Source organism: Rhinolophus sinicus, linkage group LG09 (assembly GCF_036562045.2).
Source record: "Rhinolophus sinicus isolate RSC01 linkage group LG09, ASM3656204v1, whole genome shotgun sequence".
Taxonomy (NCBI): domain Eukaryota; kingdom Metazoa; phylum Chordata; class Mammalia; order Chiroptera; family Rhinolophidae; genus Rhinolophus; species Rhinolophus sinicus.
This window is the reverse complement of record NC_133758.1, coordinates 114,932,864-114,960,608: the sequence shown is the minus strand read 5'-3', so window position 1 is coordinate 114,960,608 and position 27,745 is coordinate 114,932,864. Positions and strand designations below refer to the sequence as shown.

The 27,745-nt window shown below is 50.5% G+C and overlaps 1 protein-coding gene across 23 annotated transcripts in view; it reads left to right on the top strand.

The window, feature by feature from the left end:
* Positions 1–27,745, top strand: part of IKZF1 (IKAROS family zinc finger 1) — an 89,427-nt gene that overhangs the window by 28,577 nt on the left and 33,105 nt on the right. The gene's annotated exons all lie outside the window — the stretch shown is intronic.

Sequence of the window (27,745 nt, the reverse complement as noted above, 5' to 3'; positions counted from 1 at the left end):
CAGTTAGAGGAAGTTACTTTTATCTTTGCAAGGCATCACCTCAGAACGATAAACCCCATTTTAGCTCGGGAGCAGTGCTATCTAGCAGCATCTGAGGCTGGGCTGCAGCTCAGCTCAGGCCTGTTCAAATGGGACGTGATCTGCCAGTCGTTTCCACCCGCTCGCTCACTGCCGAATGCCCACCTCTGGCGTCTTGGTGGTCAGTGTATTTCCCTTTGAGGAATACTAGAAGCATGCCTCTTGGATTCTCGCTCACCTCTCGGTTTTAATTCCTTTCTACTCGTAGTTGAAGTATCATGCATTGGTTTTGATGGAGGACATTTAAAAAATTCTTTATTTTCCATCTTGCAATTCACTGTCTCTGTGTTGGAATACCTTGTGAAAACAGCAGATATTGTCATCGTGACGTAAGCAAGCCAGGTGATCCAGTTGGAGAGACTCATTTTCCTAAATTTCCAAAAAGCATGAGACACAGCAGTAAACCAATTATTTTGCCTACCTCTAAGCCTTTCAAGTTTTGAAAAGATAGGCTATGACATAGCAGGTTTGTTACTTCCCATTGAAAAGTAAATACTAAGGCTTTTGTTACCTCCACCTCATAGGTCAGGGCAAAGCATCTAGAAATCATGAGCTTTGCAGGACATGGGGACATGTTGGTACACTGAAATGAAAAAAGTGACCGTGTGCTGCGTCGGGGACTGTCCCATACTTGGGTTGGGAGCAGGCAGCAGAGGCTTCCAAGCAGCCCTTGGAGAAAAAGAAACGTGCGTGTGTGTGTGTACAGTGTGTGTGTACAGGTGTGTGTGTGTACAGTGTGTGTGTGCAGTATATGTGTACAGGTGTGTGTGCATACAGTGTGTGTGTGCAGTGTATGTGTACAGGTGTGTGTGTGTACAGGTGTGTGTGTGCAGTGTGTGTGTACAGGTGTGTGTGTACAGTGTGTGTGTGTGCAGTGTATGTGTACAGGTGTGTGTGTACAGTGTGTGTGTGCCGTGTATGTGTACAGGTGTGTGTGTGCCGTGTATGTGTACAGGTGTGTGTGTGTACAGTGTGTGTATACAGGTGTGTGTGTACAGTGTGTGTGTACAGGTGTGTGTGTACAGGTGTGTGTGTACAGTGTATGTATACAGGTGTGTGTGTGTACAGTGTGTGTGTGCAGTATATGTGTGCAGTGTATGTGTACAGGTGTGTGTGTACAGTGTGTGTGTACAGGTGTGTGTGTGTACAGTGTGTGTGTACAGGTGTGTGTGTGTACAGTGTGTGTGTGCCGTGTATATGTACAGGTGTGTGTGTGTACAGGTGTGTGTGTGTACAGGTGTGTGTGTGTGTGCATGAAGGTGTACACACCACAAGTGGCAGAGACAGACTGCAGTTGCTCACCTGGAGGAGCATCTCTGCACCTGGGCCAGGCTGTAGGCTATTCAGTCCTTGACTCTCTTGGTCCCTAACTTGCTGGCCCTGGCAGGCTGCTTCATGCCGATTTGGTCCCCATGTGGTGAGAGGAGTCACCTTGCCTTGTGCTGTCATAGGTGGAAAGCACTGAGCTGGTGGGTGACAAGTAAACAGTCAGCCCTGGCGGCCACTGTAGATGTCCTCACCATCTCCACATGGTGCTCTCACTGGAGGGTATTCTGCGGATCTGGAGACTAGATGGATGTGTGTCCATCATCTCCTGGCAGGTGATTTCAGGGAGAAGCCCTGAAACACGGACCCAAAAAACAGCCTGAGATTCCTGCGGAATGAGGCCCATAGAGAGAGCAGCCCACGGCCAGGCTGGCGAGGCTGAATCTCAGTGCACGTCAAGTCCCTAGCAGCCACCAGAGAGAGTGGGGTGCAGGGAAAGGCCAGCCAGCAGTGGATGGTGAGGGGGTCATTTTGCTTCCCCCCCCCCGTGAAGGCATGCCCATCAGGAGGGTACATGGGACGCTGGACTCTCACACTGCTCTCTGCTCTGTGTCACATAAGTGGCAGCGTGTCCTTGCCCGCCTGCACTCAGACGCTAGTGACCACATGTCCTGAGAATTCAGTGTCTGGCCCAAAGCAGAGTCACAATCCCTGCCGGGCTCATTGTGGGAGTTGGGCAGACACCGTTCACGTTGTCGAAGTGCTTTGTTCCAACTTCAGTTTCCTAGACTCTTAGGAAGGTAGGAAATTCCACCCGTAAGAGTGGTGTTGGCGGAGGCTTTTGCTGGCCACCGCCTTTGAGACCGTAGCAGGTCAAGGTGGAGGCGAATGGTCAAATAACAGTAACGCGCCACAGAACTCACAGGAAGTTCAGGTTTACTCTGAAGAACTTGGAAAAGGAAGACTTGTTCCTAGGTGGGCTGGGAGTGGTGAGGATTGGGGGAGGTTTCAGAGCTGGATTTGAGCGGGGAAGTGACTTAGGAAAAACTGGTGGGTGGGGAGAAGGGAGGAGGGTGTAAAAGGTACAGAGGTACAAGAGGGCCAGGGGCTTGCTCTGGGAGTGGGGAATGGTGTTTGGAGGGGGTCCTTCAAAAGGTTGCATCTGGGGAGTGACCCTTCAGATAGCTGTGCTGGAAAGATCACCCTGGTGACCGTTACGAGGGAGAAAAGATTTGTGCCTGAGCCATGAGCCCTCGGCGGGAGAGGGGGCAGGACGGCGGAGTTTCTCAGTAGTGGCCACAGGATTTGTCCCCTTACTCCACGTGGGTGCGTGGGGGAGTGGCTGCAGCTTCCACCTTGGCGATGGGACAGCAGTGATTGTGTTGAACAAAATGGGAAACGTACAATGAGTTGGGGTTCACTTGATGGCTCTTAGCTAAGGAGCTGTGTGGAAGATGGGCTGTGGAAGAGGTGGAGAGAGCTAATCCTAGCTGTGTCATGATGTTATGGGGAGAGACCGTGGGGAATGCATGTAAGGAATTATTTAGAAGAGAAAGAAAGGAGAAGAATTAGCTGTTTGATTCAGGTAAAATGCCTAGAAAGACACATGCCGTGGAAGCCACTGGATCAAAGATTTTCAGGAAGGTGAGAAGCATGACAGGGTAGCAGGTGGTGTTGGAGGCAGGGGCCTTGGGAATATGGGTGGGGAATTTCCCAGAAGCAGCTCAGTGGAGGGGGAGGCCCAGGCAAAAGGTGGGAGAGTGACGGTGAGGGGTGGAGAGGGCAGCAAGTCAGGGGTGAAAGGAAGGGGAGAAGGAAGCAGGCTGGGGGGCTGCAGTCAGGGAGAGTTTCTAGGTTGGTCTTCGTAAGAGGAGCATGTTCAAGGATGTTTGAAGGCTGACAGGAGGCAGCAGGGAGAGACGGATTAAAACGTAACAGCCCAAGTGCAGTGCTGGGGAAGGCGGGATGAGCGACCCAGAGCGGGGCTGGGGGCTCAGCCGTGATGGTGTCCTGGCCTGGAGTGTGTCCCTCTGGTGTCCTCACGGCCCTCTCCTGCCTGCACTCAGCCTTCACGGAGAAGTCCCACGTAAGAAAGGCTGTCCTTGAGCCCACGATGCAAAACAGCAGAGCCCCCTTGACCCTTACCCTGCAGCCTTTCCTGTCACAGCATCGCCTGTCACCACATACACAGATTGGCTCGTTGCTGTCCCCAGCAGCCAGAGGCGTCCAAAATGTGGACCGCATGAATGAATGAATGAATGAATGGATGGTGGAGTTGCTTTCTCAGGTGGAGAGCTGGTAGGACAGTGGCGAGAACTTCAAGTTCAGGCTGCATCTGAATTGAAGGTCGTCCCCCAGATTATTTTAGGTCACTTTCTCAGTGGGCACATTTGGTGTTTGGGGCTGAGATGGCATCACTGGCTGAGACTGTCTGACCCGCCGCGAGCTATTTGGCCACCCACGTCACACCTTGCCTGGTCGTCATGCTCCCCAAATGTCTCCCCGTATTTCTCCAGTGAGAACAGGGATTGATGCCCCCCCCACCCTTTACTCTCAACACCATCTCATCCTCACACAGCTCAGTACATCTGACTGGACTGCTTTGCACTTTCAGGGGGGCAGTATGTGGCAGATTCTCTAAGATTTTTTTAAATACAGGCAGTGTGTTCCAAAACCTGATGTTTGAATTAAAAAGAAAAGAGTCCTCATAGAAAAACTGGACAAGAAACGGTTTTCTCAAAACTTGGATCTGGCATTTCCAACCGTGCTGCTAGTTTTAACTTCCTGTCTCCAAAGATGGGGGTTAATTTTGAAAAGTTGTTATTTTCACAAACAGAAAGCAGGGGCCATCTTGGCGTCATTTTATCCTGACAACAGAAATTCAGGCTCGTGTTGTACCTGATGGGTTTATGGAGGGAAATATAGGTTTGTTTCCCCCAGAGTCAATAGATAAACACTGTTTCCTGTTTAGGTTTTGGGTCCTAGTTTTCTTTTCTGCTTTGTTCCATCTGTGTTGAAAGAAGAGTTACTGTGTGTATGAAAGAGCCAAGCAACAAGTCGTTAACTTTCCTTCTACATGGGGTTTCAGAAAGAAATGGAAAAAAAAAAAAAAAAAAGGTTTTCAGCTGTGGTTGCCAGTTGCCACCTGTCCTCCGATCTGGTTAGGACATTTTCTGATTTGGGAAGTGTAAATATAACCCAGAAAAGAAAAAAAAGAAAAAAAAAGCTCCCCCTCCTTTTATGCAAAAGTAGAAAAGGTTTAAGCAGAGGCCCTGCTGTTTCCACCGAACCAGTTCAATTAGATGAAAACACTTGCTCTGGGGAGTCCCTCCCCCAGCCCCCAGCAGCCCTGCTGGCTCCCGCAGCTCTGGCCTGTTTGAAAAAAGGGCAGGACTGTACCCGCCAGATAAGCCCAGCGCCCGCCAGGAGCTCAGCAGGCACTACACACAGTTAGCTCACACATGACCGCAGATCTGCCCCAAATGGTAACCCTTTTGCCTGTTAGGACTGGAGGGAAAGCAGAAGCTCCTAGGGAACTCAGAAAATGTGTCCAAGTTGGTGGCATGCCGGGGCCAGACAGGACCGGTGACTGATGGGTTCAGAAAAGCTGTGGGGCTCTGGTCAGCTGCTGGCCACCTGAAGCACCGGCGGTTGGGAGGATTTACACCACAGAAATTGGCAAATGCTACAAACTGGGATTTTGTTTAGTGTTGGTTTGTGAGAGCTGGTTGAGCAGCACACCACTGGCTTAAAGAGAGTTTCGGTGACTTGACAGCCGCAGTGGCAGCGGGAGTTATTTTTTGGTGCAGGTGTGTGTGGTTTTTTTTTGGGGGGGGGTATTAAGGGAGAGAGAGCCTGCTGGGCAGCCCTGGGCAGTAAGGGGTAAGTGAAGGTTGTCCAACAAGAGTTGGTTACAAAGGACTCTTAGCTGCTGATGTCACAAACTGGGGCTGTCACACCAACTAGACTGTCTCTATCGAAGACTAAAAGCTTCTTTAGATTTTAGTTTTGTTGCTGGGGGTCTGTGCTTAGAAAAGGATTCTGTGTCTTATTTATGAGATGATATTATTGCTATTGCTGTGATTTTGGTGTGAAGAACTTTAAAATGCGAAGCAAGACGTGTCTGCATGGTGCATGGCGTCACTATGCTCCTCAGTGACAGTCATTTTTCCAGGAAAGCATTAGCCTCACGATCTCCTTCGAAGCCTGGGACTGAACTTGGTGCTTTCAAAGGAATTTGAGTTCCCTACATTACATACAACCATGAGACGTGTGTGCTGATCTAGGAGGTGACGTCTTCCGTTGTCTCCAAGTATGCAGTGGCTTCATTAGGACACTTTCACAGCAAGGGCGTGGCAACCTGTGAGTGGCCAGGGGAACTGTGGAAAACTAATGACTGTGGAAGGATTGGGAGGCTGCGGGGCGCCGTCCCTGCCTGCAGGCACCTGACACTGGGGCCACTTGATGAACTGAGTCCTGTGTCTGCCCTGCTTTCAGAGTGAGTTCAGCTGTAGGCATCTCGGGGCAGCAGGTCTAGGGTGTGTCTTTTCGAGGCTGCCTGCCAGGAGAGCACTTCCCCTACAGGGAGGTGGCTGCAGGCTGCCGCTTTCCACTGGTCACCCCGCATGATTCTGGTGAAGCCTTGACCAGCTGGGGTCTTTCCCCCGGGGGTGGAGGGTGGGGGGAGTTGATGGATGGAGGCATCTAACCCGGGGTCCTGGCTGCAGTTACAGAGCGCGTGGCAATGGTAGCTGTTCTCTTCTTCAGAATGAAGGACTGTCACTAGTGGTGAAATCCAGCCGAAATGAGAAAAGGGCTTTTATTATAGCCCTGCAGGCACCTATATAACTATGTTTATTATTATTATTGGAATCCAGCAGAATTGTGCTGCTAGCAGTAAAAATATGGCTCTGCCTTCACACCCAGAGCACTCACTGCTGTTCCCACCATACTGTTAAATAATGACAATTAACGGTATCTGGGGTCGCTGCCACTCAGGAAATCTCAGTGTTGCATTTAGGCGTCTGGTGAAATCTATGCTTAGTAGAGAAGGCCATGGTTTTAAGTGAAGTGGTTTTAATCCTGACAAGGTGGCAGAGTGATTTTGTTATTGTAAAGACTGCATTTACTCACGACTTTAAAGCAGTATATTGCTTTATTGCTGATATACAGTCTCAGTAGTGATTTTTCTGTTTGACTTTGTAGCTGTGGGTGTTAAAAATTCTGTTCAGAGTTCGTTTGCTCTTTTTTTATTTTTCCCCATTTCAGTAACTTTTTATTTCTGATGGGGTGTCTCCTGAAACTTGCCTGAGAATCAGCCTGCTCTGTGCATGGAACACCACACACACACACACACACACACACACACACACACACACACACACTCTAAGGCTAGGCCGGCCCATCCATCCTAGGCAGGTAGCCGGCCTTATGCCTTAGGAGGCATAGCCACTGAGACCAGTCCTTGTTTGGGACAGAGGTTTCATAGATGAGTAATAGCCAGCAGTTCTGGGACTTGTTTGGGAAACACGGGAATCAAACGTTGTAGGTAGCTGAGTCTCTTGTAAATATGGCATCACATTCGTAATTCTCAATATTCAAGGAGCCACACTAAACAAAGAAAAATGGCACAGGAGGATTAATTTTAATATATTTTATTTAACTCAGTTTACCCAAAATATTATTAGTTATACATGCACTCAGTATCAACAATCATTAATGAGTATGTTAGTCTTTTTTGTACGGAGTTCCTGACTGTTTTACACTCACACCACATCTGAATTCAGACTGGCCGCATTTCGGGTATTCAGAAGCCACCTATGGGTAGGGGCGCTGCTCTAGGGTTCTGTAGAAAAGCGTGTCATCATATTGTAGAAAACTTTTAGGTTCATCTTCACTGAAATTTTGCTCAGAGCTAGTCATATATCAACTCGCTAAAGTAGTTTTTAAATCAGTTTCTCTTCAAAACATTTTCTCAATTGTCATCAAAAATGAATGTGAAAATTTGCTTTTCAGTTCTTTCATTTTGGGCCACATTTGATTTAGAAAAAGTCTAGGTCCAGTCCAGTTTTTACATCACTTGGGTTTATTTTCTGCAGCTCTGTTTTGACTACAGGTCTTTTAGGCATTTGATTAAATACAAAGTAATGAGAATAAAACAAAACATGACGTGGAAAACACATGCATTTTCCAAAGCATAGGAGCTGAATTAACATGGAAAGATATTAGTTTTAGTTTTCATCCGTTCGTTTTATTTTCATGCACGTCGTGTGGTAACTGTTGGGGGTGCGAAATCCCTTTGAATTTTTGAAACAAGGCAACGGCTTACAGACATAGAGCCCATTCCAGGAGAATCCCGCCACGGCAGGCACTAAATGAACAAGCTGCATGACAGACGCTGTCACACGTGGGAAACTGTTTGCAAACATTGTGGACAATGAAGCTTCTGGACAATTTCTACAAGAAGATGCCACTGGAGCCTGAGGAAGCCGTCACACAGAGCTGGTGCAGGGGAGGCGTTTTTTCTTTTCTTTTTTTTTTTTTAGGGCAAAGGGAAGCGGCCAGCTGCCTGCACTGCAGCCTGAGGAAACAAGCCTGGTACTTTACTTCGCACCCATGTCCTGGCAGCCCAGGCAGGGCACCCTGGCCCAGACCTCAGCCTTCCTGTGTAAGGGACGTCCCGTGCTCACTAGCCCATGCTTTTCTCGCGTGTCAGGAGATAGCGCGGACTTTTGTGGCTGCTGTGTTTCCTGAGCACGTCGTGATCCAGACTCAGGTTCAGCGCTGTGGCTTTGATTGTGCTGTCAGAGTCTTTTGATCTTTTGTTTTCTCCTTTTCTTCCTGTCTCTCTCTCTCTCTCTCTCTCTCTCTCTGTTCCTCCCTCCTTCCCCTTCTTTCCTTCTTTCTTTTTCCCTCCCTCCCTCCCACCTTCCCTCCCAACATTGATCTCGTATGCAGTTTCATTAAGATTATATTACCGGAGTGCAAGGACCAGTGACTGAAGCCTTTGGCCCAAGAGTAAACCTTTTTAAGTCATAAAGGACCTCAGGTGCCACACTCCTGTGTGGCAGGTAACCTGAAGTAGCAGGATAGATGGCTGTGACAGGAAGAGCCAGCCACACAGTCCCCAGGTCACTAGCTCTTGCTTATTGCTGCTTGTTAAGTGACTTAGGGGTTACCTGGTACAGGATTTGGTGACAGTGGCAGCTATTTCTTTGTACAAAGATTGTACCAAGAAAAACACACGGTGGTGACAAGGTTGCTGGCTGTGGCCGTGGAGAGCACAGGTCACCCACTGAGTGTGGAGCCCGATGCTGTGGCAAGAGCGGTTTAAGGACCCACAGCCCCAAGCGCGTGGCCCGACTGGTCCTTGGGGCCCAGGCTTATTGCATCGCTCACATCTCTGCAGTTCCCTCCTGCTAGTCCCTTCCAAGCACATACTTTTGAATATTTCCTTTTTCTTTTAGAAATAGTCAGCAGTTCATTTGGAACCTAGACCTTTGAATAAATTGTTGAATTAACCTGGGGAAAGCTATTGTTTTGTTCAAAAACAGGGTTTAATTATAAAGTAGTGAGGATTGCTTTCTGGGATGACGTAAATTCACACTAAAAAAGAATGCCTCTGGAAGAGAAGGCCAGCTTGCTGTAGATGGGTCTGAAGCAGAAGCTATGGGTTCAAGGCTCAGCTGTCTGCCTTCTCCAGTGTGATGGGGGCGGGCCTCCCCCAGAGCCCCACTGTCCACATCTCAGGGAACATTGAATGAGTCACACATTTTCCCTCCGGGCACACTATAAAATGGGACTTTAAAAATCCGTTAGTTCACCCAACTGCGTTGGGAAGGATGCACATTTTGCTCTGTGCTTATTACTGTCTGCATTTCCTCATGTCTGGGTGGATGGGCCGGCCACACCCCGGGACCACCTCTGTGTTCATTTCTTTGTCGCTTCCCGTGAAACCTTGATGAAGTCATTCAGCAGCACTTTTTGTTAAGTTCCTTTTCTCATTCCCGGTCATCTGCATCTCACCTTTACACCCTTTGTGATCTAGGGAACATATTTTACAACTTCCTAACCATTTACCTGAGTTCATCAGTGCACAGCAAGAATTCTTGCACCCCTATCCCTCAGCGCAGAAAGTTTGGGAAGCGTCAAGACGCGTGAGCACCCACTGGCATTAGGACATAAGCTGCCACAGCGCTGCCCGGGGGTCTTGTGCCCGTATGGACGGCCGGACTGCAAGGCCCGTGAGGGCAGGGCACATCTCCTCTTTAAGTGTCTTCACGAAACTGGCAGAGATAGAAACTCATCTCGGGAGGGAGTTGAAAGTTGGGTAGCAACATGTCATCCAGCTGATGAAAATAATTAAAACAGAAGGGCAGGGAGCAAAACTCATACAGTTGAGAGGAAACATAAAATGTATCATCTGAAAAATTAAGTCAAATATGGATGGAAAAATACAGGAAATTGATATTTCCCCGTTTTTGCTGCATAATGAGAATTGGCTGCAGCCTAGAGTCTGTGAAGGTCGCCCCTCTGGCCTCCCACCACCCGTAAGGGGGCGAGTATCTGAATTCACCGCAGCCTGGGGTCTCAGCAAGGATGAGTGTGCCCCACATGGAATTACCTTCTTAGTAAAAGGTTCATAGGTGAATATTACAAATTTCTTTTGCACTATTCAGCCTTGCAAACTGAAAAGAAATCTGAGTGCATATTGAGATGTAAGGCAAACCGTATTCTCTGCAAAGTGTGAGGTCGGACTAGATGTCCTGGGAGTCCAAGCTGATAAGAACAGTTTCCCCAAGGAGTTGAGTGAGCTGCAAATACCAACAAAAAGGCTGGCTCCACACTCTGGTGGGTCAGCATGGCGTCAGCATTCAGGAGCCAGGAGCACACTGCAGGGTACTGAGCTGGCTTTGGGGGATCCATTCCTGAGACAGACGCTTGACAAAGACCTACTTCATGCCAGGCACCCCACTGGGCCCAGGGGTGACCGATAAACAAAAGATTCAGGGGTTCAAAGAGTTTGCCTTCTGGTGGGAGAGCTGAGTAGAGAGAGAAAAACAGTAGAAAGGGCAAAACGAAACTAAAATAGAAACTGTCTTCGTGTCCCATGGACAATTCTGCCTGTTTGAACATCTGCTGGTTTTAATGAAAATATTTAACTTGAAGTTCACGGCTGCTTTTACTGAACACACACTGACTATAGTATGCCCAACTCCCTAGTGAAAAGGTGAATCGAATCATAGCTTCTGTCTGCTAGTGAATGAAACAACAGACATTTCGGAAAGCTTCTAATGCTGACACTTCCTCCACCCCCAGCTCCCGCAGAACCAGCTGTGCACACAGTGTGTTTGCCCAGAGCTGCGCTAGCAGCACAGGCAATTCCCGCTCCCGTAAAACACATTCCAGATGCAAGCCTCTGAGCGGTGACAATCGCCAGAGCATAAGTCGTTTAGCGTCTTTACAAGTGATGGGCCAGCCTGTTTGGACGCCTCATGAGACAACCTGCTGTAGGTTTCGAGAGACGCGGATTATTAGGAAAGGCTTGGGTTCAATGTGCTTCTACCTAGAGCCACCCCTGCAGCCACCTGCTGTATCGACACTTTCTCTTAGTGTGAGAGCCCTTCACATCTAGGAGACAGCTGTCATAGGTCCTCTGAACGCCCCCTCCTCCTGGCACAGCATAAACATGATCAGACCTCTACTTTGCTTCTCCTCTGCATTCTCACTCTGCCTGGGCATTGTTCAGTATGCCTGAGTCCTCCCTACAACCCTGGGGGTGACACTGGCCTTGGCAGGGACAGCAAGTGAAGGAGAAAGCCCAGCCCCTGCTTCCAAAGAACCTCCTTTGTCCAAATCTACGCCTGCCCTCAGGGTGCGATGGAAGACGCACCCCAAAACTGATCTGGCCATCCCATGGGGGTCACCTGTGTTAGCCCTTGACGCATGGATGGTAAACACACTTTGTGTGCTTTTGAACTTAGTCACCATTGTGGTTCCGAAGGGCAGACAGCCAAGTAGGCGCCTCCTTGCTCTGACGCTGCATTTGGCTCATGCGGCATGTGCACACACACGGCCGCCACCTTTGTGCAGCTGGGACCCTTGTCCCCTAAGAACACGTGTCAGTTTCTCAGGAACAGCTACCAGGTTTCCCCGAAAATAAGACCCAGCCGGACCATCAGCTCTAATGCGTCTTTTGGAGCAAAAATTAGTATAAAACCGGGCCTAATATAATATAATATAATATAATATAATATAATATAATATAATATAATATAATATAATATAATACAATACAATACAATACAATATAATATAATACCAGGTCTTATATAAGACCGGGTCTTACATTAATTTTTGCTCCAAAAGACGCATTAGAGCTGATGGTCCGGCTGGGTCTTATTTTCGGGGAAACCTGGTAGCTATTGAGGTGCACCTCACTCATCGTGTGAAACGTCATCTGTACCTTCGATGTTTGGGTTGCAGCACAGGGTCTGGCAATGACCATGGCATGCTGGGTGCAGTGTGTTTCACATTAGCTTTCTAAGATCTTTTGGAACAACTGTATATGCCAGACCCAGGGACAGTGGTGAAGGACAGAAGGTCCTCCATTGAGATGCTTATTTCCACACTTTCTTTGAAGGGGGCCCGGCTGAAAACATAGCCATTTAAAAAAAAATCAGATAGTCTGTTGTTTACTTTTAGATGAAAGTAACACACACGGCTCACCACGGCCTCTAGGATCACTAGCCTTACTGTCAGCACACGCATGTGTAACGGGAGCCATTTGGGATCCTTTGTCAGTGAGCCAGGCCTAAGGTCAAGCCAGGCTTTTTAAACCATTGAAAACTAAGCTTTTGCGAGTTCCTTAAAGTGAGCAAAAGTCACAGCACGCATTAAAGCAGACAAAGCAGATAAATCCGCCATCATTCCCATTGGAACAGCCCTTCAGCCTCATTGTTTTCTGTGTGAGGCTAGCTTTGCAGGTGTTGTGTCTGTCCCATTTTCAGTTGAGTTTAATTTTTTAGTTTTGTCAGTGGAAATGTCACCTTTAAGCAAACGGGTCCTTCCATAAATCCAGAATTCCCTGAGCTCAGTTGAAAGGGCTGGTGTTGTATCACATAATTTCATGACTCCCTCATGTGCAGGTGGCGTACCATAGATTTGGAGAGATTTCTTAGAAAGTTGAAGTGAAAGGAGAATCAGGTAGAAAGTGTGCTTCCCAGTGAGATGTGTGTGAATGGCTCTCTTTGTGACAGTTTGTGCATCGTCGTGGCTGGTTAGACGATACTGTGTTGCTGCTGGGGACGGGTCCCCACTCCCTAGATCAGGAAGGCTCCTAGTCCAAGGTCCACAGAGAAACAGGAGGCCTGCAGCCGAGGGAGAGGCATTTTACTACCATCCAAATTTGAAGTGTGTGGTGTTTTTTTTCTTTATTTAGAATAACAAGATTTTCCTCTGATATGCCAGGGGCATTTCCAGGAAAATTCCCATGTCAGAATGACAGATCTGTTGCTTTCCCATCAGTTGGCCATACTTTCCAAATTGTTTATTCAGAAATAGGGAAAGAAATTTATTTCTTGAGATTTTCAGAAAAACAAATTCTTTGAAGTCCTTGATGGCTGCCATTGGAAGTGACATGTCTGACTTTTCAGGAGCCGTGGAAGACTGAGCCAAAAAAGGAACAGGCTGCTGACAAGTGATTTCATGAGACGTCCCACAAATTGACTGTTAGCAAAATCCTCACCTCAAAAAAAAAAACAGAGAGAGAAAGAGAGTGGGACATGTGCCTTGAGAAACAGCTATTTTTGGCGTATCCTTTGAGGTAAAACACCTCTATGAGGTGCTGCTTCCTCATTCTGGGGCACAGAGATCTGAACACGAATGTGGTGGTTTTGAAGCCATGGACGTCATCATGGCGGCTGCACAGGCTCTGCCCGTGGGACAGATGGGCTCAGGCACCATTTTGTGTCAGGAATGACCACCATGAAGCACCACGCAGATGTGGTCACAGGCAGGCAGCTCTCCTGCAGGTAGACACGGAAGAAAGTAAACACAACAGAACCTGAGGTCGTCCGCACAAAACAGTTTCAAGGAGTGAACTGTTATTTTACGCAGTAATAGTACCTGCTTGTTGACTAGCCTGTGCTGAGAGCCTCCGGGCTCACAGAACTTGGCGTCGATTGGAGGGAGACAGAGGGTGCCAGTCGTGGCCGTGTGTCCATCTGATGTACTCCTGGGGGTAGCGTTGCTCTGTGTCACAGATGAGAAAGGTCCCAGCCCCTGCCCAGATGCTCACAAGGTCCAGAGACGGCAGGCGGTACCTCGTCATCCACCCCTCTTCTTCGTTACTTGGTTGGTTATAAAATTAACGAGGTTAATTGGTGGATCTTCAAATCACACAACCTGTGTGAACCCAACTTTTCGGATTCTGAATCTATTGTTCTTTGGACTCGTAGGTGCTACCCTTTTTTATTTTAGGTCTGTCTGTTTATGATCTTTGTTACCATCCAAAGAACAAGCACTGCTGAAGGACACTGAAAAATCCTGGCATTGAACTTTAAATGGCCTTAGGACACTGGTAGGAAAGTTGGATCCTGGCATCTGCCATCCAGAGTGGCGTCAGCCTTGCAGTGTTTGCTGGGTGTGCAATGAACAATCCTGAGGGTGAGTCAGGTATGCACATGCCTTCCCACGGGGAAGAAACACCGCAGTGGAGGAACGAGAACCCACAGGATACCCAAGGAGCAAAGTCAGCTTTGATGACAAGAGTGTGGGCTGTTTAGGAGACATGACATAGCCTGTCCGCTCCACACAGATTGACAGGAGAATCAGGTGGGGGGACAATCAGGTGGCCCTAGTTTCTGTGTGGGCCGAGGGGAAGGTCCTGCTGTGACCTCAGAAGAGGCCTCCGGTGAACGAATTCCCAAGGCAGCCAGCGCGCGGGTGTGAGGACCGGGGCAGTGGTTGTCGGCAGAGCTGTCCCCAAGGATGATTGCTAGTTTGAACCACTGCTTCTGTGGCCTTTCATGAGAGATCATGTAGATGGATCACCCTAACTGAAGCCCTGTCAGATTTAGGGGATCATTCTCATATTTTGAGTAACGGTACAGGCTCTGTGAGAAATAAGTTTGGGGCGGGGGGGATCCTCCATGCAACATTTGAGTCAAGGCTTAGAAACAAATCAGCTCATCTTATTTACACATTCATTCAGAAAGCTGTAGTTTTGAAAATCCCAAGTTAGGTACAAGAACCCATGTGAGAGAGAAAAAAAACGATCCCTGAGTCAGTTGAAGTGTCCGAGCAGCAATGTGTGTGTGGGGGGGGGAGGCGGCAGCCAGCTGCCCTGGGTTTGAGTCACCAGTGATGACCCCATGGCTTGGAGCCAGGTGCCCCTCCTCTCTGAGCAGCCACACGCTGGTGCTACCACATCCAGGGCAGCGAGGTAGGAAATCCTGGATCCATGAGGGGCCGAGCTCCTTCAGGAGCCCAGCTGTCAAGGCCAGTCTCTGTCCAAAAGGCAGTGCAAACCTCCCCTCTTCCCTGCTGTTGCCACCTCCTCCGTCGGTGTTCACTGTACAGAAGCCAGGTGTGATTTTTCAGGCCCATCTGGGAACTGGGTGACCTGAACAGTTGAGACAGGTAGTTTCTGAACCCACCAGTCAGTCCGGCCATCGTCCTCCCCACGATGGTGAGAGACAGTTTGTTGGCAGGTGATTCTGCAGCTGGAGAGACAGTCCTCAGGGTGGACGTGGAAGCAGGCAGATGGGAGATAAACTGGCTTCTGATAGCACGTTACACCAGACTCTGATGGCGGCCTTACACCATGCACCGATAACAGCCTCGCTCTTAACCGTTAGAAATGTGTCACTGAAGTGTGAAAATATTTACGCTGCTAGATTTCCCATCATCTTCTGTTCTTCCATTGCCTCTCATTTGCATTGGTTACTCATAAACGTACATCTTTAGTGTGATTTGTACAACCGCTCTGCATGTCAATCTGTGAAAAGAACTCTTGGGGCGAGTGGAGCTGTCGGTACCACTGGGTCCCTGATGTTGCATTTCAGTTGTGAGCTCAAAACTGGCATCACTTGGGCCCCGCCTGGGCCCCTGTGCATCAGTGAACAGAGAGCAGCGTGGGTTTCTGGGCTACACACTTCAAGACGAAGGCCTGCTTTTAAAAACACGAGCTGGGCTTTCCAACATAAGGGGCTAGTGTTCTAACAGTGATTCTAGTTGTTTAATTCAATGTGTGTATTACATCTCTGGACAAAACCCACCAAACTTTGTAAGTTCTGATTTGAGATCTCTAAAATACTCACCACTTCACAACTGCCCATTAGATACTTTCTCCTCTTTTAATCGTTTGCTAACAGAAAATACCCAAGATCCCCGTAGTTTTATGATACAACAGGGGAGTGGGTTTAACCATTATATTATTTGGGTTCTTTAATTTCAAAAAGTCATTTATCATGAAGAGAAATCATGTCTTAAGAACCTTGATAAAATGCGTTTTGCATGATTACACCTTAAGGTTGAAACACATGCATTTCATCATTTCCCAGAAGGGGCACTGAATTCACCCATTTCCTGTTTTTAATCTCAGAATGTTCTTTATTTCCTCCATTATCTACTTTCCTGGCAGCAGGACCCGGGAAGCAAACTTTAGCCTCTACCTAAGATTTATGCCCTTTGCACACAGTTGGGACCAAATGGACATCTGCATATAAATGCAGCTCTGAGGAACACGTGGCTGCACAGCTGTTCAGCCAGCTGGGCAGTGAGCTGTGGTATCTGGGTCCATGGGGGGCTGACGGTCGTGACCACAGTTCATGTTCATAGCCCACCTCAGCCGTATCTCATCATTTAGCATTTGTGGGGGGACAGGATGGGGTGTTTCTTCATGACAACGTTTTCTAGACTGCTCAAGCCTGCTCCATTTCACTGTGGGTGTCTTTTAACCCTGCTGGATACGGACTCTTTCTAGAACCTACTAGGCCCTGGGCATTTTCTTCCTAAGTCAAGTTTACTGTTGTAAATAGTCACTCGGGCATTCTGGAGAGAGCATGTGTGGGCACACGCTGTGCACACTGGAATCCAGTCAGAGGGAGAGCGTATCACCCGGGCGGTCACTGCCTCGCTCATTCATTCCTTCAGCAGATGTTTCTCACGCCTCCAGTGGAGCCAGGCGTCTTTCCCAGATCTTCCATAAGGGTACAGATGGCGGCTCCACTGCCAGAAAGCGCACGTGGCTTCGTCTGGCCGTATGGGTCTGGGACTTCCCTTCAGAACAAGTCACTGTGGGCAGAGAGCTGTCACTGTCCCCAGATGACCCTGCTTCTCTTGTTTGTTAGGGTCATGTTTTCAGTCTCTCTCTCCTTCCTAACTTGCAACTTCCAATCTGCCAGGTGTTAAGATAAGAAAGAGTCATTGAAGCCTTTTCACAACTGTTTAAGGTGAGAGTGCAGGAGCTCCCCGTGAGGGAGTGGGGGACCTCACCATGAGTAAACCTGTGAGTTGCAGTTCAAAGGCTTTTTACTTCTCTTTTACTTGGTTGCCTCAGAGGCCAGTTTTACTTTCTTTCTCATTCTTGACCTATTGCCACCAGTGGCTGGAGATGGATGTATAACCTGTGAGTGTGTAACGTTTAGGGCATGAGCTCAGCCGTGAAGCCCTTCATTTCCCCAAGCTTGCGTTTTTAAGTTAGGTCGTTCTGAACAGGGCAAAGGGGTTACACTTTCCATCTCTCACCACCACCCCACCTCCCAGGATGGGCTGAATGTCTGGCTACCCTCCAGGCATATGTCTGCTGGCTCATCTTCTTTCCTTGGTCATTGAACTTGAGGCTTAATGTCTGCAGTGTTTAGCCTGTTTGTGCGGGAGAATGGAATCAGAAGTTTGTCTCCTCCTTTTGTCTCATCTCCAGCCATCATGTTAGGGGTTCTCTGAAGTCACCAAATGGAGTGACTGACCATGGGAGCCAGTCCTCCGTGAGGATCCTGAGGCCGGACAGGCCAGAGCTTAGCTGCGAGACCAGGCCTGTCTGGCTCCGGAGGCTGTGGGGAGCTTGATTGCCACAAGGGCCCAGGGGACACCCCTTTGTCTCCATGACCAGTCTTCAGTTTTGTCATGTTTAGTGAAGGGCTTCTCTTGTTAGTGAATCTCTAAATCTCCTAGCAAGTTGCTAAAACTTTCATCTATTAAAAAGTGTCAACAACCCTTTTAATGTGTTTCTCCTGGAGCCTCTGTTACAAAGTAGGAGACTCGTCCCAGAGCCAGGATGTGGGAATTGTATTAAAACTCAATGACAGAAGCATCCAGAGAAGGCAGAGCCTCCCACCGTCTGCCCTGGCTTCTGTCGGTGTTTATCTATAACTCAGGACCTGAACACACCAGCTGCTTCAGCATCCAGTCTCCCTTACTGGAGACCCTGGGAGAGGCCCGTGCTTCTCGCAGCCTGGCTCTCTGCCCCAGCAACGGGATGGGAGGGCTACGAGTAGGTAGTCCATTCATTTCATCTAATAGGTGACCTTGGAGGGGCAGGGGAGAAAGAAAAAGAGAAAAGCAACGCAGATGTGTGTGGCCACCCCTGTGGGCACTGGGCTTCCATCCCACCTCCGCCTCCAGGACTCCTGGAGGGGGCCACACATGGCGCCCCCCACTGGCCACAGGCTGCCCGCAGAGGAAGAGCACAGCCCTTCCTGCAGCCTCAGCCCAGGCAGAAAGGAAGTCAGTGGCACAGCTCACAGGGCGCTGTTACTCCTGCCCGAGGGAGGGTGGATGGCAGGCTGAGGGGACAGTAGGGCCGTACGGTACCTGAGGTGGGTTCTCTGCTACCGTGTACTTGTTTTAGACAGGAAAAACGAAAGCGCAAGGTCAGAGAGGAGAAACCAACTTGCCAAAACCAAAGGGGAAAAAAACACCCTGAGGCTTTGGAGTCACAGGCCTTTAGTTACTGTCTCTAGCATGTCTGCTCTTCTCCTAGTTTGGTTAAAAGTAGAATCAGTGCCCTTGTTTTACAGGCATGTGGCCAGAAGGGACGTGGCACTCTCTGTGGCACAGAGTTGGCACTGCAGGTGCTCTGTGAACGCTTCTAGAATAAATAACCTGAAGTTGATGTACGTAGTAAACGTTAAGTTCTTTGGTTTTACATGGCATGCTTGGACCACAGCACTCAGTGTCACACTTCAGTGTCCCAGAAGTCATGTTGGGGTAGGGACTTGAGTGATGCATGGAGTCCTCTAGAACTTTCACCCAGGAAGCCTGAGGGTGGGGTCACTGGGTGTGGAGGAGGGCGGGCCTGCGCCTGGGTGGAGATGGGCCTCGCCTGCCTCCTGGCCAGCCTGGGGCAGTCAGCCTCTGTCCTCCGAAACTTGGGCAACCTGCTGGATTCTCAGGGAAGTGGCCAAGCCCACGAGAACACTCCTTCCCCCTCAGACAGAAACTCAACTAAGGGCACTGAAGTTGAAACTCCTCTGGGGTCCGTGCCATCTGTGGGCAGTGGCAAAGGGTTGACGAAGTAAGGCCTGGCCAGGGTACCGGCCGACCACCACCGGGGAGGCTGGACAGCAGGCGGGTGGGGGACACACCAGGCCCACAGCCCCACCCCGGAGCTCCCTGCACAGCAGGCCATTTTAGATTCATGGTGGATTTGAACGTGTCAGCTCGCAAGGAATAAATTGCAAGAAATACTTCTATGAGGGACCACTCAAATGGAAACTTTCCAGAGACAATCCGTCATTTTCCTGGGGTAGCCAGTGTTTCTCTTGCAAAATAAGGAAGAGGGAAAACTGTGTATTAATTTAAAAACCTGCGCCTGTGAGGGAACTCTCCATCTGAATTTGGAGACCTGGGGAGGTGGCCAGGGGAAGGCATCCTCGGCTGGGCCCCCCGCCCCTCTGCCAGGGACCTGTGAAAATAGGAGATAAGGAATTTTTTCTAAGCAACCTCCAAACTGCCCAGCTGGGAATGCCTCTGACTCAGGGTTCTGCTGCAGGTTATCTCCACAAACAGAAAATGCCGCAAACTGGCTAATTCACAGTTTCTTTCTCGTTTTTCCCTAGATTTCAGGGTTTTCCTGCTCTCATTTTTAAAAGTGATGTTTACAGGTTTCAAAGGGGAATCTACCTTAATATACACTTATAATTTCTGTTCCATGAGTCCATTATTTGTCTCCGCCCTAAAATTAAATTTTTGATTATGATGTGAGGAAATTTTACCATGTTGTTTCTCTAGCTTTTTAAACACAGGAGAAAAAGAACACAATGGCCTCCTAGAATTACAAGGAATTTCTGGATCTAGTACCATTTAGGGCAGACACGCAGGGGACACTGGCCTCTGCTCAGCCAGCTGAGTAGCAAAGCTCGAGTGAGTGTCCCTGTCCCTCTGCGGACGCTGAGATCATGCCCTTTTAGGAGTTTACTGAGACACAGAAAAGGCTGTGTGAGTGGATCCGACTGTGCGCACGCGCTTTGCTAAGCCACCAAATGCAATTCCTTACTCTTGCTTCCCTTTCTGTCACTTCTCCATAATTCTTTGCATTTCGGTTGGGCTGGTGTCTCGGGCAGCTTCCTCTTTCCCTGCATTCCTATATTTCATTATTTGCCCTTGTTCCTCTTCTAGGCCTTTTACAATACAGCCAGGAGGATGTGGAAACCCAGTTACAATATGACACACAGGCGGCAGTGTCACAATCATACTCTTGGGCCCTGCCTCCTGGAGGCATCTGGATGAGGCGGGAGGAGGAAGATAGATGGCTGCTGAGGGGAGATGACAGAATGCAGAAGTGGCTTCTGGAAAACCAGGGCCTGGCGATCGCCAGGATGGGTTTCCTCTAAAGCCTGGCATTTCCCATTAGCAGGGCCGCTCCACACTGGGCTGCCGACGGGTGGTGCAGTGGGAGGCCCTGGGGTGAGCGTTTTGGCCACAGGAACCCAGCAGCTCAGAAGCTACTTCCCAAGAGGGAACGGTGATCCCGCCCCAGGCCACCCGCTGGCTCCCAGCTTCCCTCTTTCAGACTGTGGGCTGTTAGGGACATTCTCTGCACCCTCCCCAGCCATCGCCATCCTGACACCTGACCTGTTAGCACCACGAGACCCCAGCGAAGGGGCGTCATCTCAGCTCCCTTGGCCCCCTCTGCATCCCGCCAGGCACATGGCGGCCCTGGCATTTCCACTGGGCATTCCCTGTTCCCTCTTCTCATTTTGAAGGTTGCCCTGCCGGGCGGCCAGGCTCCTGGGTCACTTCTCCTACCAGGCTCCCTGCGGTGGGTGCAGTCTTGTCTCGCTGAGGACCAGACCCCGGGCTGATGCTGCCCCCACCCCCGCCTACGGCCAGGCTACTGTTTGCCGGGGGTCTTTCCCTTCCTGCCCCTTGGAGACTACACTGTCCCGCAGTCATATTCTCCTTGTATAATTTCCTCGTGACTCCCTCGGCCTTCACACGCACACGTGGGCCATGTCTGGCACGCAGGTCGCTCCTGGAACGATACGTAATGCGGCTCATGCAAAGGGCCTCACTTCATATACTCACTCACTCAAGCCCTAGGACGGAGGGCTTGCACACGGCGTCTCAGCCCTGCCAAGATGACTGGAGCAGGACAGCACATTAGCTCCCTCTACCATAAAATTCTCGTCTCAGTCACTATGTTTTACTCAGCCCTTTGGTGTGTATGGCAGCCTTGGCGTGGCACAGGGGACCTGGGGCAAGTGGACATACATGGCTGGAGAACACAGGGTTTGGAGCCTCGTGAGTTCAAGGGCCTGCTCCCCAAGTTCCCAGCAGGGGACCTGGGGCAGCCAGGTGGCCTTCCTGAGCCTGCGCTCTCCCCCTGGGGAGTCCTATGTTCCTCAAAGGGCTGCCGCAGGAGTGAAAGAGAGGCACTGAGGGATAGAAAGTGTGTCACAGTCGCTGGCACCCGGTACCCACTGACAGATGTGGGAACAGCCTTACACGGCTTGGATTTTAAACGGGAAGAGTGCAAGGGCCACCATGGTTCTTTTCACATATTTCCCAGTAAGTGGTGTTGAATCAGAAAACTCCAGAGAGGGGAAAGAAAGGGAGGAACCGCCCTTAGTTCAAAGAAATGTTGCTTAAGTGAAGGACAGGGCTTTTTGAGACACGCTGATCCTGAGAAACAGCTGACTTCTGCTAGGAAAAAAGTGTGATGTTTGGTGGTTTTTCCCAAGAGATGTGAAATTCTGGCAGAAGTGTTGGGAACCCAGAGGCTGCTGAGTAAGGTGTGACCCCAGACAAAGGCTGTGGGTGCAGCCAGGAGAAGGGGCGCCTGAAGTCATTGCTCTGGGACAGCCACCCCGTCTGGAGCTGTGAGCGGGCATTTATTCTGATGCTACAGCTGAGACTGAGTGAGGCCCATCACTGTCAGGCCCCAGAGCGTCTCAGAGGTGGGGGCAGGCAGCAGAGCCTCCCTCCCTGAGCCCCACTTCACCGCCCCATGGGCTCGGAGCCCTGCCCTGGGACTAGCACTCAGAAGAACGTCCCAGGACTGGGTGGGAGGGGAGACAGATCCACGTGTATTTGCGTCTGTCAAGCCTAGTGCTGCAAGTCAGGAACTAGTGGGAGACAGAGTGAGGGGAGAGGAACGGGGGCGGGGGGGAGAGGACTCCTGAAAGAGTTCCCGAAGAGAAGAACTATAAAACGCAAGGATGTTGAGTCTTCTATCCAGGTTAGCGATAAGGTGACTCTTATTAAAGAGCTTGAAGCAGCCACATCTCTTGCCTGACGTCTTCTCACAGCCTGTGCGCGTCTGTCATCAAGATGCAGAATTCTGTCAGAAGCCACCATTCCTTACCCAGAAGCCTCTATGGGAGTGCTCCCCAGTTAAGACAGGGAGGGGGCTGAAGTTCATGGTGGCTTGTCAGTGCCCTGGACACCCGCTCTGACTGCTGGGCACCTGTCTGGGCCTGCTGGCAGGCGGGGGCTGGGAAGGAGTTTGGGGGGGTGGGGAGCCCCTCTGATGCTCGAGCCCCAGGGACTGCTGTCTGCCTCTCTGCACTGCTGTCTTTTGAATGTAGAAGTCACTGTGAGGGGGCGCTCCATGTGTTCAAGTCTGCACTGAACCGCCTTCGTAAATATGTATGCAGGAAGAGCAGCCTATGTGTGCCATTCGCACGTGCACACACACGCACACACACGTGTGCCCTGGTACACAGGCCGGATGCTTCCACCCACCCCTGCTCTGTCCCCGCTGCAGCTCCCAACCTCAGCCCGGTCTTCCCTCTGCAGCCAACTTGATAGACACGCCGAGGTATCTTCCACTTTCCACTCTTCCCGACCCCAAGCCCCCCCGCCGGCTGCCTGAGCAACATGCTTTTGGGAGAACAGGAAGGAATGGGACGGCTGGGATGGAGGCGTCATCCCCTTATACTGTGCAAGAGTCACCAGCAGCCCCAGAGGTTTCAGCACGAAAACTCCACGAACACTTCCATTGAAGCTCGGGGAGGAGGGGCCGCACGCTGTGGCTAAGGGGCCTGGGACACTACCGCATACACTGTTCCTTTTCCTTTGCTGAGTCACCATTTGCTTGGAATTCTGGCAGGGACCCCTGCGAGCCTCTGGAAGGGAGGGACAGCAGGGGACCCACCCTCTGTGTGTCCTGGGGGAGATTACTTTATCTCTGGCCTCCCTGAAGCAGGGCCCGGGCTCCTGGAATCTCTGGGGTTTGACACAGTGCCAGCTGTGGGGACAGGCGGGAATGGCCAAGAGTATCTGCAGAGCCTGGAGAGGGGCCGGGGCACGGCGTGTGCAGCAAGGCCGCAGGTGAGCTGGGCAGCCCTCGGCATGTTGGAGCAGCTTTTCCTGTGCCTCCTCCATGTGTGACAGTCCTCACCCCTCAGGCTTGGGGCGAGGTTAGCAGTCAGTCAGAATGCTGCCTGTCGTCTCCGATGCTTCCTCTGCCGAAATCCTTTGACACTGACAACGGCAGCTCGCCCAGTGCTCCAGCGAGAGCGTGCTGCCAGGAAAACCACATCTAACATGCGCAGCTGCAGCAGCTGCAGCAGCTACAGCGCATGCCGGACGGTGCTGCAGACACTCAGGCAGCTGGTGAGCTGGGCGGCCTCACATCCCTGCAGGCCCTTCTTTCCCATCCGCAAGTGACCGCAGCCACCGTCACCATGGGAGGCGTGTCTGGTCCCTCCTGGCCTTACAGGGCCTGCACATTGCAAGGGGGCCCCCCACACACCTGGGAGGCCACCCACCAGTCAGCGCGTCCACACGCCTGTGTGCAGCAGACTTAGTGCAGTTTCCAGAATAAATTGGAATACGATGTGGAATGGAAAAACAAACTTCATTCGCTTATATCCAGGACCTCACACTCTGAACCTCCCCGGGCTCGTGACAAAACCTTTCTGTCCTGTCGTTATTTCTCCAGCTCTCATTTGTTGCTTGAAAATGTCCCTTCTTCCTTCTCCTTTTTTTAAATGCTTGAACTAAACCTTCTCACTCTGTTGTTATTATTTTTTCCATTTTCTCCTCTTCGTGATTATCTTCAGATTATAGGAGTTGGAGGTGAATTTTAGAAATTTCATCTTAGTACTTCTGTATACTTGCCATCTTTAGAATAGGCAAATAGAATTTTTACCAAAAAACAAACAAACAGTAATTTTTCTTCAAAAAGAATGAAAAAGCAAGAAGGATGTAACATTCAGGAAATGTTCCTAAAGCTATTCTTGAACCTGTTGAATGTTTCACCCCCACATTGTGGTGAGCTGTCTCAGATGGGGGTGCGGGATATAGGAACAGCCCCAGAATGGGGCCTCGCCCTGACCCCCATGTGAGCCGCCGTGTTCAGCCTGCCCTCCCGGCCGGTGACTCGCAGCAGGAAAGCCTTTGCTCATCCGCGTCTCCCTTTCTAAACTGTAGGTTTATCCATCAGGGCTTTTTCCATCTTACTTAGTGCAGTGGGCAAAATGAAGATTGTAGTAATGAAACATAAACTCAACTAGGACACTCCCCTGGTTGTCCTAGATCGAGGGAGAGAGAGGGGTGGGAAATTGGCTTTTCCTGATGCTAACCAGGCTGTTGTTTACGTCTGTACGTGGTCTGCTCTGCACCGCACATCTGACAGCTGTAGTTTGACTCGGGCCACCTTTGTCACGTTCCTCTTAAAGCAACCAAAATTGCCCCATGCCCTGGCAGTTCGCCTGCAACCCTGTAAGGGAAACTCCCACGTGGAGGTGAGAACCCACCAGGGGTATTTGGGTGGCAAGGCCTGCGTAGACGCAGGGTGTCAGGGAGCCAGCAGCATTCCCCAGGACATACGTCTGTCACCGGCAGTGGTTTGCAAAGTTCTCCCTGCTGCTTTCCTCCTTTGATGTCAGAGGCTGTAGCTGACCCCACAGGCCCTGAAGTGTGTGTTGACAAGACAATGGCTCTTTCCTTGACCTGCTGTGGCCTCCCACTAAGAAAAGAGCTGCAGTGTGCCCAGGCTGCTAAACTGCAGGGCTCTCATAAGCGTCACCATGAATCCTCACGAGAGCCTGACAACATGCATAAGATTGTTCCCACAGGAAGGGAAACTGAGGCTCAGAGTAGTTGGCTTTAGCCCTGCCCACACAGCTGGTGGGAGGCAGAGCGCGTGCCGGACCCTGCCCTCTGACCTGCAGGCACCCTTGCCTTCCACCGTGAGGTGACACAGGCAGAAGAAGCCAGAGGACCCACTCCAACAGAAAGCCAGGAAAGTCACACACGAGGGAGAAGCTGGCAGAGTGATGTCCCCATGACTCCCTCGGTCTACAGGCACCAAGTTTCTTGGGAGCCTCACTCGTAACTGACACACGAAACGTACCACTTTCCGCCACATGCTTTGTAGCTTCAGGTTGAATGTAAATGGGTTTCTGTTCAGATGTGATGACTCCACAGAAAGTCGGGGTGAGGAGTTGGCTAAGTCAGCAGGGGTGGGGGACCAGGGGGGCTGCGTGCCTGCAGCCTCTCCTCTGAGCCCAGAACTGGGCGCGAGACCACATCAGGTCCAGACCTGGGCCTGCCCCCAAGGATTCTGGGCTATAGCAGCACAGGGCGAGGGCGGGTTCTGAGCGGGCTGTCCAGGCCGGGAAAGGGACCACGCCGTGGGGGTGCGGTCCTGCAGAGGGCGGGCGGCACTAGCTGAGCGGGGACACCTGTCTCCCTGCAGGATGCCCACCTGTTGGGACCTGGAGAATGTGCTCATCCTGTGGCCGAGGCTTAGTTAGGAAACAAGTACGTGCACAGCTGAAGGGAAACTACAGGGTGTATACAAACGAGGTGTAGCTGCAGGGTTACGTTTGTCTTGCCTTTTTCCAGAAGGTTCATCCATGTGATTTCCTGAATAGCATTAACTGCTGAGAGAGTCAGGCTCACTGTCACCAGTCCTAGAGGATATGACACAAGGCGTGGGACAGAGCAGGCCATGGGCACTTTGGAAGTACAGAGATGGTGTCCGTAACAGCAGTCTTGAGGGCGATGGGCAGGGCCGATGGCAAGGGGCACGGGTGCAGACCCCATCCCGTGCCAGGTGGTGGGCAGGCGAGGAGCCTTGCTGGGTGAGGCAGCGGCTTCGTGGACGTGCTGGGATGTGTGTGCCTGGGAAATGGTAGGAGAGAAGTCTCAGAAGGACTCGAGAGGAACTGGCTGTGCAGGCCCACACAGGTGACCGTGCGTCCGGACGCGTGGGGCCCAGAGAACAGCACCACACCTGTGGGACGGGAGGAGGGCTGGCTCTGGACAAGAGCCTCGAGTTTGGATTTGGGTGGCAGCATGGAGAGAAGAAAGGACAGCCGGGCGCCACTGAGGCAGGACAGTTCCCACAGTCAGGAGGCCCCGGCATGCCATCCGGACAGGGCAGGACTGGGTGAGTTGTCACATGTCCCTATGGTATATAGTGACCCGTCCGTTATGAATTCTCACCAGCTCAGCCTTCCGATGGAGAAGCACAGCAGCTACTGCTACCTTTTGTTTTTTTAAACTTGTTATAATGTTTAGGGAATCAAATATTAAGAAAAAAATTAAAAAGTTAATTTGAATTATACTAGGCAAAGGACTGATACTCTTGAAAACGAACATTTAATGTCTAATGATACAAAATTATTTATATTAAATGGTAACGGGTAAAATGGAAAATTCTCCCAAAATTATGTATTTCAAGGCTTATATTACAACCATCCAAGACGCCCACAGTCTGCCTTCTCTAACGATGAGACAGATTTTACATAACATGACATTCAGTTCTAACCCCTTGGCTCCTTAGCTCGAAGGTTTCCCAGTGAACGTGACGTCCTCCACGGCTGTACTGATCACACACACACACGCACACACACACACGCACGCACACCTTATGGCCTTGGAGCTGAAGGAGTGTGTTCAAGCTTGACTTTCAAATCAAGTCACATCCAAGAGTCTGCAGTATCTCAGGGACTTGTGGCAGTGACGTCATTTAACCAGAGCATTTGGTACGTATTAGGTCATGCATTGTAACGCCCCAGTTTTGAAAAGGTAATGCTTAGCTTTGAAAGCATCTTTGCCTTTTCTCCATGATCTGAGAGGGTTGTGCCTCCATGACTCAGGGCAACTGAGGTTCTAAAAGTTGACAGAAAGGGTTGGACCCGAGTGAAGACGAGCCCTTACAGAGGTCACTGCGCGGTCGGCATCCCACTGCTGACCATGTGACCCCCCAGCACGTGAGCACCCAGGCAGACTAGCTGAAGACAGCTCTGAGTGACGAGATACACGGACTTTCTCTGGTAGATTTGGACGAGCAAGGAACAGTAGAGGTAGAAGACTCAGTGTGTGTTAGGCAACCATGAAGCTGGTCCATTTAAGCAACAGCTTTGGAAGCGTCTCTCAAATTGCGTTTGCCCACTATCCCAGTCTGTAATAAGTTTTTCACGTGGGGGGGAGAGGGAGGGTCTGTGGTCAGACGTTTTGGGATAACACTGGCTCAGGCAGAGTCCTGAGGCCTGCAGGACACCATGATCTGTACTCTGTCAGTTCAGTAGTTCACCCAACGAGTTCAATTCCAGAGCCACACTGTACCCATAACGAGTCACTGTGACCGCATTCATGGGGAGAAAACTGCATGCGTGTGCATGCAGTACTCACATGTGCGTGCGTGGTAGCCAGTTAGTGTGAAGGCACACTCTGGGAAGCTCTGACCTATAAAACAGAACAAGAACTTGAAGATTCGAGGCACTGATAACGTTTATGAGGGCAGCTGATAAGGAACGCCCACAGAAATTGGGTGGCTCTCACCGAGCGAGAGCCAAACACTCATTTCCCCCACTCACTCAGGGTGTCGCGTGAACGTTCTCTAATTTCTGTGAACACTTTCTAAGAAAAAGCTGGGTGCACAACAGGTGCTGTGCTGTCCGCCCTGAAGGAGCACGGCTTTGAGGAGGACTAGTGCCTC